Source organism: Anguilla anguilla, chromosome 1, assembly GCF_013347855.1.
Source record: "Anguilla anguilla isolate fAngAng1 chromosome 1, fAngAng1.pri, whole genome shotgun sequence".
NCBI lineage: Eukaryota > Metazoa > Chordata > Actinopteri > Anguilliformes > Anguillidae > Anguilla > Anguilla anguilla.
In genome coordinates this window covers 10,897,561-10,911,144 of record NC_049201.1, presented here as the reverse complement: position 1 = coordinate 10,911,144, position 13,584 = coordinate 10,897,561, and the positions used below count along the sequence as shown (strand labels likewise).

At 38.0% G+C, this 13,584-nt stretch overlaps 1 long non-coding RNA gene across 2 annotated transcripts in view; it reads right to left on the bottom strand.

The window, feature by feature from the left end:
* Window positions 1–581: 581 nt before the first annotated feature.
* The window catches only part of LOC118221299, a 28,279-nt gene continuing 15,276 nt past the window's right edge, over window positions 582–13,584 (bottom strand). The window contains exons 2-4 of one of the 2 annotated variants that reach the window (XR_004764084.1): window positions 3,196–3,342; window positions 1,694–1,766; window positions 582–1,000 (exon numbers count right to left, since the gene is read on the bottom strand). This is a non-coding gene — a long non-coding RNA (uncharacterized LOC118221299). The remainder of the gene's footprint in view (window positions 1,001–1,693; window positions 1,767–3,195; window positions 3,343–13,584) is intronic. The other variant, XR_004764086.1, reaches the window with a different exon arrangement.

Genomic DNA, 13,584 nt, shown 5'->3' with positions numbered 1-13,584 from the left:
ATGGCAATAAGAGGAGCCCAAGCGGACTTATGCTAACCGTACCTTGGCCGAAGAAAGAAGCTGTGTTCTACCGCTGTGGACTCCAAATCAAAACCAGCTAAGGATATATTCCAGACTTCATCTTGAAATGTCGAGGTTATCAGGCTCAACTATAACTCGTGGTGAATTTCTCTGCTTACTAAGTAACCCGGAAGGTCCCCTGAGGCTGTTTTTGTCGATATGCATCACACAATATTGTGATAGAATAATAATTACAGATAAAATCTTGTGATTTGCTTAACTAAGGGATATGATAGTGGGAGCAGATTTAAGCATTTATGGCATGTATTGTAAAATAAGTGCATTTCAATGTTTAACACAATCTGGCCATTGTTATAATTGGCTTAAAAACCAAACTGACAGAAAGCGAAATCACATGTGGAAAGTAAAAGCATCTTTACTTTTCTCATTTGCGAAACCACAACAAAAAAACTATCTAGTAATACAACAAACAAATTGAGTTTTTTAAAATAATGAAAAACATAACTGTAATTGAAAAAAAAGTAATTGATGGGCAATGTAAATAATAATAATAGTAATAATAATAACAATAATTATTATTATTATTGTTGTTCTTGTTGTTATTATTATCAGACTTTTTGTCCACATTGTGTGACTGCACCATTTTGAATTGGAGTGCTGGGATTGCAGGGAGCACTGCAGTTGTGGTATGTGTTGTGTGGCGCTTTGACCTGCCCACCTGCGGGCCAGTGACTATTTTCCACATTAATGGCCACATAGGAGTACAGAACTGAGTACAACAAAAGAGCATCTTTCTGTGCTGCCAACCGCTAGCCAATGCATTTCCCTCAGAGTTACTTTACGGTTTACTTCAGGAATACTTCAGAAATTATTTTAAATATGAAATAATTAATTTCAGTTCATTGTACGTGCTGAGACACACATTGAGTAACGGACAATATGACTGTTGCTCTGCCAGAATATTGTAGTGCGGTTATATCTGTTGAGGAAATGAAGTACACAATGTTAAGTAATATCAATACCTTAAAGATATCAACCCAGCTAACACAAAACATCACCACAATGTCGCTTTAATATAGTGGCAATGTTATAACGGTGACAAAACATTCCAGTAACATTGTGAGAACATTTTGTGTTAGCCGGGAATACATTCAGAAATACACCACAAACTGCCTGCATAAAACCTGTTTGCACATTGAGTCTCCTTGACTGTAGCCCCTTGAGGAGCACAACAGAAATCAGCACCTCCCCCAGTGCTAATGCTGCTAGTTACGACAGTGCTGTGTATTCTCATGCACTTGAAGAAATGTCAGGTTACCATTACCTAGGGATAACAGGCAGAGCAGTTTAAGCACTGCTCCACACTTTTTGATATTGCCCAGAGTGATGCATTAAAAATAGAGAAAACCATTTGTTTAGCTGCACAACTTATATTTGGTAGGAGTGCCGGGACAAAGATGTTCAGGTTCCTCATTCTACATGATCTCAATCAACGCAGTGACTTCCATCGCACTTCTGGTCTGCAGGAATTGGTCACGTCGAGATTCATGTCAGAAAGAGTTCTGAGAGCACTTGCTTTCAGACTGAGGTGTACTTGGAAGTAGCAGAAGGCACATACAGAATCTGGCCACAGTGACACAGTGTGCATTTAAATTCATGCTCGACTAAATACCTGGTCAGAAACATAAACTTGTCTTTGAGTGTTTCTCTCCAAGAAGAACAAAGCAGGGTGAAAGGATCCTTGACTGAAAAACAAGAACAAAGCAAAAAAAAAGATCTTGGATACTGAGAATCTTGTGTAAGTTCTGGACATTTCAGGTTACTCAAAATGGTGAGGGCTTGGACTCTGCTCATTTTCTGCTTAAATGGTTTCATTTACTTCTAACATCAAATTTTCTAAGATTTTACCCAGAATGCCTGTCAGGCGACACAAGGGAATTGCTCTCCATACAAGAGGTTATCAATCATTCATTATTGTATGAATCCATCAACCTATCCTAGTAATTACTGATTAAAAGCAGCTAGTCTTGTGGCTATTTCAGAGAGGCAGAATTGCACACAGGACACAGCTATCTGACCATGCATCATGTCATGAATCAGAGACACATTTACATGTTTCAGAATTAAATGCATTTCTCCCTCTTTCAAGGGTTATGGAAAGGTGCTACTTAATACACTTTAAAATCACAAGAATTGCAAAGCAGTGGCAGATGAAATGGCAGAATCATAATGGAACCTAAAATTATGATATCAAAACATTCAGAGGAGACATCTCAAAGATGAATTGCCCTGACGCCAAAGGGGCATATTAGAATTTTAACACAGCTTCTTTAATATTCAGAAATTATATATATATATATATATATATATATATATATATGATCGAAGCATTTTGGCATCTTTATTAAAGTTCTTACATCCAGATTGGCACATAAGCCCTTAAGAAAATTATACATTTACATTAATGTCATCTGTTAGAATGTGTCGTGTCTTAGGTGTCATTTGTCCAAGTTATACATTTTATTGTGTATATGCACACACATGCTGCATGTTCCCTAATATTTATACGCAGTGTTGCCAACACTGATATGACAAATAGCATGACAAAAAAGTGCAGTTTATTATTTGCCAATAACAATGCTACATATGATACCAAACAATGAAAATAGACATTTTTCATGTCACCATGTTAAGTGAGACTTTTGCGAGTGTATTGTTTCACTGACCAACAGTTCTACCAATACCATGGACAGCAACGGTGTGTCATATCTGGCTTGTCTGCCATTGGAGGGGGCTAGTGAGCCCAGATCAAAGGTCATCTAAAAAGACGTCTCCAATTAAGCAATTGTGTTCTCATGCACCTGAGACATTGTTAAACACTTATTACTTGTACCACAAGGACACAAATATGCTCAAAACAAACACCTCCTTATCATATTATACAGGGGAAATGAACTCCAGCTGTCTTTCAATGTTTTTTCAATGTTCTCCAAGTAGTATTTAGCATAAAAATAAAATCCAGCCTAACTATAAAATAAGAATGTCAAAAAAAAAAAAAAAAATCAAGAGTTTGCAGCTGTAGCATAAATGTAGATTTCAGCAAATATGAATAATTGATTGAATTAGGAAGTGCAGAATAATGAATTTACTGAAAGGTTATGAGGTTAGACAGACCATATTTACTTAAATCTCGTGTAGGGAAAACTATGCAGATGGAGGGACCTCGATGAATTCCTCCAAGGGACAGCGCAATCAGATGGGCACCTGGACAGGCTGCCATGGACAACCTCTGAACAGCGCACAATGCGAAACATACTGGACCTGCAAGCGAGGGAGGGGAAGGAACCTTAAAACAGAAACATATTGTTGTAATCTGGGAAGTATTACGCAGAACACCTGGCCTGACTTGGGCAACCCCTTCAGTAACTCAATATAAGAGATTATCTCCCTCTGCTACTGGTGGTCTTCATTAATCCTTCGCAGGTGCCAAAGACTGTGCCCAGCTGAAGACCAGCCATGATGAGTTTTTGTCAGTTTGGTTCTGTTTTGTTCTGTCTTAGTCTCTTGTTGACCCAAGTACTTAAGTGTATTGTTTTTAAAACGATTTCTCTTAATTAATTTGTTAGTTAGGTACTGGCAGTAGTATCTTGTAAGCATTTACATGATGAACAATGGTTTGTAGACAAAAGTTAAAAGGGGGGATTATTGTACAGGATGTTTTATTGTTTGATAAATGTTGTTTCCAAAAATGAATGTCTTTCATTCAATTGCACATATTAAATAAAATTTTGAAAAGTGAACCTGAGTGCACCAATGTCATTACACTTCAAAACACACAGTAAATTAACAAAGCCTCAATTTTTTTTCAATGTGTGTGTTAGTGTATATGCTTACATGCCTTAACTGTAATTGGCTGACTTGTGTATGAAATAGTTTCGATAGCTTAGACCTGAGCATACTCTGTTAGTACAACCGATGCACAAGAACAGATTTAATTGTTATGCCAATCCAAGTAAATAACTTTATGGGGGAAGGACGGTAATTGTTTGGGTTTCACCTTTACATAAATATTCTCTATAGCTAGAATTTGATAAGACCGCTGTAAATAGATCATTATTTACATAATAATAATAATAATAATAATAATAATAATAATAATAATAATAATATGGCATGTCAGTATCAAAGGAATCTGACTTCAGGATTAACTTTTTGAAAAAGAAAATGATGTATGCCAATACTTAAGATATTATCCTAACACAAAGGAGGATAAATCTTCACGAAAACATGGAGATATTATGTGGCATTGATATCAGATGATACCTTGGTTCCACTTGCCTCCGTGGAAATTAAAGGGAAATCGAACAGTGCGGCCATTGTGATTTACAAATAACCCGAATGTGCCAAGTAATAATCTTTAATATCCACCGTTGACAGAATGGAATTAGCTGCATATTTCTACCCAAACATTCAATTTTCCCCATGGTGGTGTAAGCCAGCTTCTAATCCGGTCTTTATATGTTTGGTGTATTAACTCCAGGGGAGTGCTCACGCGCGGGCTGGAGAGGGGCTGGCTCCGGGACCCTGGGCAGGCTGTATTTACAGCAGCTCAGATGCCCTTTGTCTGAGCTGCGCGGTGCTGCCTGCCAGCTAGAGGGCTATTCAGGAGCCTGAGAATCAATACAGTATTACAGTTAAGCCATGTAATAATTACCCTCATTAGGCGTAACTGGAGCGCGGAGGGGATGGATTCGGCTTTAAACCTTCACTAATACTGTACATTCCGAGGAAGGTTTATCGTACACATAATTTAATAATCCTGGAAATACATATTAACATTCGCCCCGTACCCCTAAACTGTCAGCGTTTCGCCCCTGGCACAAAGGAATATCTGAAGCTTATAGCTGCGGAGGTCATATTCCCCGGTTTGTTTTCCTTTGGATTCATTTAAAAGGGAGAGGCTGCTTTTGAGAATCCATGCAAAATGCTGTGTTTTAAGTTTAAGGATAATCCAAATGATCAGATAAGATTTGCATCCTTGTCATGCTGGAGTATTACTGATGTGGTCTTGGCTCAATGTATTTACTTATTTATAGATTTCCTTACATTTACATTGGTCCCTCTTCTTTGTTTTACTGTTGATGAAATCCAGCATGTTTACTTGATAGTCAGTCCATACCTAAACTGAAAGGAACATTTTATTCAAGCAGTCATACTATGTATAAAAATGTTAGCAACCTTTACATAACCCCTGAACCACAAGCTATTGAATTAAGATGGCTTCCAGCATGTTGTTATTGGCATTACAATCCTCTTGATTTTATCAGCAATAATCAAATAAAAACTACGGAATTTTGGATATAACCATTTTTGTTTTACCTGTTTATGTTGTATCAATGGAGAAGAAAGCCACAGAGGTTCTGCATACATCATTTTTTTTTTTTTCAAATAAGAGGGCCTTGGCTTTTTCCAAGATGGAACTGTACCATGCATGACTTAAATACAGCCAAAATGTGCTCACCAATCACTTGGTGTGGTTAAGAATGTCAGAAATATAACGCAATGAACAGAGGGAAAACGCTGATGATGACCTAAGTCTTAAGATGGGAAACACCTAAAACAGGCAGAGATAAAAGGATGCTGAACGGCTGAGGCCCTGATATGTACACTGTGCATAAGTGAATTAGGCTCACCAAGCTTTTCATACGTTTTTCTAAAATGCACATGGGGTAACCCATCCGGTTAAAGGCACGTTCCAGTGTGGGGACGCGCCCCAGAGTATCAAATACAGATTGGGCCAGTGCCAAATGTAGCGGGCAGCCTGCATAACTGTCTGAAGTGTTCGGGGAAGAAGGGATTCAGTTGGCCATGATGACCATGCCTCATCCCTCTTCAATGACTTCTGGTCAGTCAGAAGCCATTGAAGACCCACAGTCTGCTTGCTCAAGCTGCTCATTAAGTACATCTGAATTAAGTCTGTGCAAGCTCAACTGCTTTACTGGCCTATGCCTCAACACTCCTGAAGATTCATCAGGAATGATTGCTCCAAATATCCTTCAATGTTGCAAATTCAGAGCTAGGATGAAACAAAAAAAAATGCATGAGGAAAACAGGTATTTTTGAGTAAATGTTTATGAAAAATTGACTCCAGTAACGACCCACATTAATCCATCAGGCAAAAACAAAAACAAAAACAAACAAACATCTGAATATTCAGAATTTTGTAGGGTAAAAAAGGAGGATTATTATAAAGCACAGCCTCGGTGATCTTTGCACCTGCAGGGGTAGAAGCTGCCCTCTACAGTAGGATACGTATTTCCTACAGTGAGTAAGTCAAGGGGAGGAATTTGTGAGACTAATTTGGTTTTAACTTGCCAGAGAGAGAATAGTCATTGGCAGCCCAGAGCACAATTGTGGAGCAAAGTTTTGAACTCCATTTGGTTTAATTTCCTCTGCACTGAAAGGAAAGGAAGATTAATGAAATATCCCCAAATCCATCCTGTTTCATTTCTATTAAATCAGCAGTGAAATTCAACCACCAGGTCTACTTAAGGAGGTGGGGGGTGGTGGGGGGGGGGCTTTGTATAATGTTTCTGTACTTAGCTAAAGAGACTTCATCTACTTCATAGCGGTGAGTGATTCTATTTTAAAACTTTAATTGTTACTAAAGTCAGCATATAAGGTTGCATTTTATTCCTTATCAAAACAATCAATCAGGTTTTTTCAATTTGTGCAGTTATGCACTTGATCGGAATATACAGCACAAACTATCCAACGTTTGCCCATGGCCATAGTATGGTAAGTATTTTTGTTATACGTTGTTTTCCAGTTTTGTTTTTATATCGATACACCAAACAGGACACATATGTACATTTACACATGCACATGCTAATATCTAGATTGTCATGAAATAGTAAGTACCTCCAGAATTAAACAAAAAAGTCAGCATAAGATTGCATACAAGGTTGCAGCTCTGTCTACCTGTGTTTCAGTCCAGCACAGCTGAACAGACCATTATTATTATTATTATTATTATTATTATTATTATTATTATTATTAATAATAATAATAATAATAATAATAATAATAATAAGCCTTTTTATTTCTTTAGCAGCTCAGTATTTCATATTGAGGACAGGGGCCAGCTGTAAGGGTAGGGTAATCATGTACATATGGATGCTAACGCTATTGAACCGTTGCTGTTGAGAGCTATGAGGTGCATGATGTCACAAGGGAGATGGAGCAGTGATACCCTTTTGCCCACCCCTTGCAGTAAATAATCTAACTACCGGTGCAGTCCTCTAAAACGATCCCAGCACATCGAACGCAGACCTTTCATAAACATGTTTTCAGTTAATAAAGTGTACTACGGTTGCAGAATGGATTGTGGCTTCCAAATGTGGCTTTTAAGACACCATAAATCTCCATGTTCTCTCGCTGTTTCTCTGGCATTTCCAGAGACCATGCCTGTTGAGTGACAGTCAGCCCATTCGAGTTTGACGATGATTGTTTCCAATGTCCCCCCGCGACTCTGCACTCTGTCATTTGGAACAATAATAAACAAGCGTGGATGAGAGCAACCTGCTGAAATCTATTACCAGGAACAGTGTGGTTATGGGACGAGTGAAAGGGAACTTTTTTTTTTTTTTTTTTTTGCAAACATCAGTGTAATTTCTAATGCCAATGTGATTCAGGCCAGGCTTGGCCCATGCTTATCTGATCAAGATGGGTGGTCCCTTTTTTCAGAGTTTCAGAGATCTGGAAATCTTCTTTACACCACACTTGGATTGTGGATCCCGTAACAGTGAAGCACGATTGGAATTATTTTTTGGGGAAAGGAAATACAAGTGGTTAGAATGGGTCGACAATATTCCTAATGTGCAGTCCAGGATTTTTTTTCTCCTTAGTGAGTAATACATTAAAACAACAAAAATATACAATTTGCACATGCTTTCTCCTCATTAAAGACAGAACCACGTTGCATAGACATAACATTTGAACAAACTGAAGATTAAAATCAACATAAGGTAACACTAAGATGCCAAATCCCTTTAATAGTTTACAGTCTGTTTGTTAGAATGAAACGTATAAGAACCCCCAAAAAAGGACTCTTCTTATCAGATGTGGGTCCCAATATAATTTAAAAACAGACTCAAAGGATGAATCCAATCTTGGGATACAAGATGGAGGGATCACCTTTCAGTGAACCCAGCTAATGCACGTGCTTCAACAAGGTGTATAAGTGTACCTGCATATAATAAATACCATTCCATTACTCTTACATGACAGATTACAAGTTGATGAAAATTGTCCACTGGCCCTGTCTTGTGCTATTATTCTGAATGTGCGCATCATGGTTTGTGAGATGAAAAAAAGATTAGAGAATAGCAATAACCATGGAGATGATTATTCAAGATGTTCAGCATTCGGTCAGCCCTTGTCTGTTTCTGATGAATTTGAGTATGCGTACACGAGCGTCGCTTTAACGTGCACTCGTAGCCATGGCAAAGTAAAACCTTTAATAAATAAAGTCAAAGGCCATGTGTTGTTGTTTTGATTTAAAAAGAACAGCAAATTAAATTTACTAATCTACTTTAAAATGTTCAAAAGGGAAAGTATATTATATATACATACACATATATATATACATACATATATATATATATATATATATATACACACATATATATATACACATATATATATATATATATATATATGAATGATCCTCCAATTATACTGTTATTACTATTATTGTTATTCATTAGGACTGATCCCAATCAAAAATCTGTGGGAGCAGTTGAAGAGGGAAAAGGCCAAACATCAAAAACATCAGCAGATCACCCATAGGAAGTGCTGAGAAAGTGTCTAGATGAAATGGAAGATGAGGTGTTGCAAAAGCTGGTGGAATCAGTGCCAAGCAATGTGAAGAAGGTAATCAAGGCAAAAGGCAGACATACCAAGAGCTAACCATTTTGGACCTTAAATGAATACCTACACACTTTTTTTTACTAATATTATTTTTAAAAATAAGATAAATAAGTATAAACAGAGTAGCATACTTGTATTTGGTAGTGCCAAACTTTTATATTAATGGTCCGTGAATTAAAATCCTTAATTAAAAGTGAAAAGGTGCACATTGCCAATACCCAATCTATACATAATATACAAAATATCCCCTGTATCCCCAGAAATACATTGTTTTTAATATTCTAGCAGCAGCCTCACATTGGAAATATGTATTAGAATGTAATCATAATGACTTGTTAGTAAATGCATAACTTCAGACTCAATTCATTAACCATAAATTGCAAATGCAGTTGTCCTTCCAAACTTGAAACTGCTTTTCTTATTTCTGTTATTCTTGGCAGAATTTACCTCAGATTAGATTATATTGATCGCAAAGATATACTGAAGATAGAAATGCAATGCGTAGCCTCATGCCATCTAGTCTAATTTGTTTCATACTCATCGCATATGTTCTTAGTTATTCCCATTTTTTTCTGTTCATTATTTTCATAGCCTCAAACTTTTTAACCTTTTTAACTGCAATGCTACGCAAAAATTCTTTAGGGCTACGAATGCTCAAATTTGGTTACAGGCTGTAACAGTACTGAACACATTTACACGAGTAACACAATCACTAATTGAACGGTGTGAGAATCATGCGCTTGCATATATTGCAATCAACACTGATCTTTTCAATGTCAAATTCTTTTTCTGATAACCCAGAAAAAAATACAGTATATGTTGCTAGGATAAACAAAAAACATTCTGTTCTACAGTAAATTTCAGCCCGGTACTTAAGCTAGGGTTTTGGGATAAGATGATGGATTCAGTTTAACTCCTATACTTTCTTCCATAACTGCATTGTGTTAAAGAAAGAGATCTAGAAACAACTTGAATGTAAATGCATGAATTAAAAATTTTAAAAAAGATGAATACTGTAACATGTTAATGGATGGAAAAATCAAGTGAAAAACAAAACTGCATCCAATTTTCAGGCACACGTTGGAGGTTTACAGTATATGCAGTATGGAGCTGGATACAGTTGCAGCTGCTCTGTACATACTTCTTTCATCAGTTTGATTGTCCATATCACCACATGATAAAGCAAACCTATATATATATATATATATATATATATATATATATCTGGTATAATCTAAATGTTTGCTTTGAAACCATGTCAGATATCAGAATAAACCAGGCCTGAAGTCCAGACCTGATTGTATGGCAATGTGCCCACTGTAATTCGGCCCACTACAAGTTGATGGTAGAATGAGCAACATTCTATAGGCTAAATACAGAAGACATCATTCATCATTCGTCTGAATATATTTATCCTGCTCATAATTTCCCCTGCAGTAGCGCACATGAAAGTTTTAAAGTTGATGCGTTCGACTAAAGCCGAGCATCTCTCGGTCAAAATGGATGACTACCCCCACCCGCAGTCCCCGGCAGTTTCACTGGAATTTTAATACACCATGATTCCTTCAATCTGAATTTGAATTGACAAAACTTCTCAAGGCATTTACTGGAGCCTTTCAGAGCAGACAGCTGAGGAGCAAAGTTTCCATCCCACCTACCAAGTGATATCCACTCCGGGTAACCCCACTCCCTGGCTGCATTTATCCTATTACTTCGATCCACCAGGATCCAATTCATCTCTACAAAGAGCTGGAAAAAATGTGCCATAATGTGACCAACAAAAACTATGCTTGTGGTGAACATCATGGCTCTCAATCTAATTCTCCATGATAAATGCTGCCAAACATCCTAGACTGGCTTAATATTTTATATCAAATCCCTCTAAAAGCATATAATTTCCACTGATTGCTCACACTTGCGGCCTACTTACGAACACATCGGCAACCAGGCTGTGGATCACCTCCAAAGAATACATTTTCTGTCTCGCAATATTTCCTCGTGTTGCCAACGTATTTATTTTTCACAGTTTAAGTGGTGGCTTTGGATCAAAGTGAAACAAAGAGTCATTCTGAAACCATGTGTAGAGTTAATATATTTTTTTAGCAGTGTACCGCTGTCAAGAGTAAAAGCTTTTTTTTTTCTTTCAGCAAACTCATATTTCCTTCAGAGCTGGACTTGAGAAAATGCAGAGCATTTTACATCATCGATTAAAAAATGAACATAACCAGAGAGCAGGCAGTCATATTTTGCCAGCATATAATCAGTGTAAAAAGTTGAACATCTGAAAGTGTCGGCTATGACACAAACAAATAACAGCCTTCCTTTTTGCTCAGTGCAGCTACAAAAACTGAGTTGGATTAATATGATATAGTATATTTATATTTTATTCCTTTTCCTTCTAATGGTCATCTAACCAAACGCTTAAAGTATGAAATGTGACACAGGTCTCTCAAAGTGATTCCTGATGAACCGAAACACAAAGTAAAAAATAGGCTGTTTGCCTAAACGAAGGTCAAGTCAAACATACTTATATATCACAATTTTGGAAAAATATGTAATTTGGTATACATCAGAGAGGTAATCCTCTCTGAGAGGTCTTGTCGCATTACCGACAGGCTTCTGTGTGTAACCACTCCACCAGCTGGAAAATGTCTCTTCCAAGGAGACAAGGTCGCTTGTACGCTATCACATAATAAGTCAAAGCTCAAGTAGGAACGGGTCACTGAGATTCCATAACCACAAAGCCAGAGAACCTCTGGAGTCCTCTCCAGAGAGCCACCCTGGAAAAGAGCGAAGCAGCCCAATTTAGAATAGATGAGGGGCTTCATCGTTGTTCTAATGAGTCAAAAAAAAAAACAACAAGAAAAAGGATATACATGTTGCTTCTGGAATGTTCTCTCATACAATACTGTGGGAACATATCAAAAAAGAAATAAAGAAATTGGCTTCTAAAACTGAGCAGTCCTGTCTTCAGCGACCAAGCGCTTAAAAGATTACAGACTGACAACCCACCCCCACCCCACTTCACAGTTCAAGAGCTTTGGGAATGTTCTGGACTGCGGGGAAGGGAAAGGAAAGGATTTCACAGAAATGATGTGAGACCCCACCTCTCCTTCTCCCCATGAAGCCTTATACAGATTAATGTCTGTTTGTTAACCTCATTATGCTAAGTACCAATTAGTGCCACAGCATGAACTCTCCGTGGCAACACCTTCCTTGTGCCATCCCATCGTAGCAGTTTTCACATGCCTAACAGTTTTAAAGAACTCAATGCAAGTAAATTCAGGGGCAATTATAGTACCACAAAAACTCATCAAAACCATTGAAGGTATTCCAGGGCTACCTTGGGGTTAAAAAGTCACAGACAGCATGCTGCTCTGATTTATTCTCTAATTCCCATTACCTCATCCTGAGCTGTACTTTCAGGTTATGTGCCGAGCTAATGATGTAAATGATTCGTTCTGCATCCAAGCCGTCCAAAGCGGCATGTTATTGTTTGAGTTGTTCTTTTTTTTCTTCGTTTGTTTACCTAATTCAGAATTTTGCTAAACTCCACTTACAAGCCTCCCTCACATCTAATTAGTTCCCATGTTTCACTCTGACTCAACCTTGGACCAAGACGTAATGGTGCCATTACATGGCTGTCAAGTCATTCAAAGCGGCAATTAAGCAGCCGTTTTGACTGGCTGTTTGCTTTGCAGAACTTAATTAACAATACACAACCACCTTTTATTAGACTCCTGGTTGTAAACTTTAAAAGCACCAAGAGGCTCCAAGAAAATCTACAATCTTTTCATTTTTCCAAGTAAAAGCCTGGGGGGAAGCTTGACACTTCACTTAAGCCAGCACTGAACTCCTGAAGAAACATTCAGTCCTCTTGTCCCTCAGAGAACACATCCCTTAGGGAGGGAGGTTAGTGAAAAGGTACAGTTCCCAATTTTTTTTTTCCGCCAACGCGTACAAATGCGCTGATCTCATAACCTGCCTCGGGGTGTTCCAGATTAATTGGGTTTACGGCCAATAGCAGACTGTGTGACTTGGGGGCAGGATGTAGAGCCGATAAGATATTCTGTCACTGGAAGAGATATCTGCGTATTGTACAATCATGAAACATTGTCAGCGCAAATCCTATATCCTTTTTCATAATTACATTTTCTTCTGCCCCTCATCAGTTGCATTTTTAAAGTTTCTTTGGGGATCCATTTTCTTTAGTCAAAGCATCAACATCATGCAATAAATTCAGCCACAAGCGAGGGCCCGTATTTTATGAAGTCCAAGTTCAGTGAGAGTGCAAGCTAAACTGGGACCTGGTGTCTCTGGGTTTCATCTGATTTGCGGTGGCAATAAAAAAGGGTCCACATGCCGCTCCTTTTAGATGTGTTTTGGATTGAAAATAGGATTAATGTGCTAAAGTGTGATTAGAATGGTTAAACACGATTAATTGGAACGGACTCGTATCGTCAGGGGAGCCCGGAGCTGTTCCTGGACGCACTCCAGCTCACCAAGTGAACAAAGCGGACCAACTGTCCAGGATTTTCCATGTCTGCGCATATGTGCCTTTTCCTTTGCATTTTCTCATAGCCAGCTTGTCTCAGAGCAGATTAAATACAGCTGAGAATGTTGGTGTAGGCC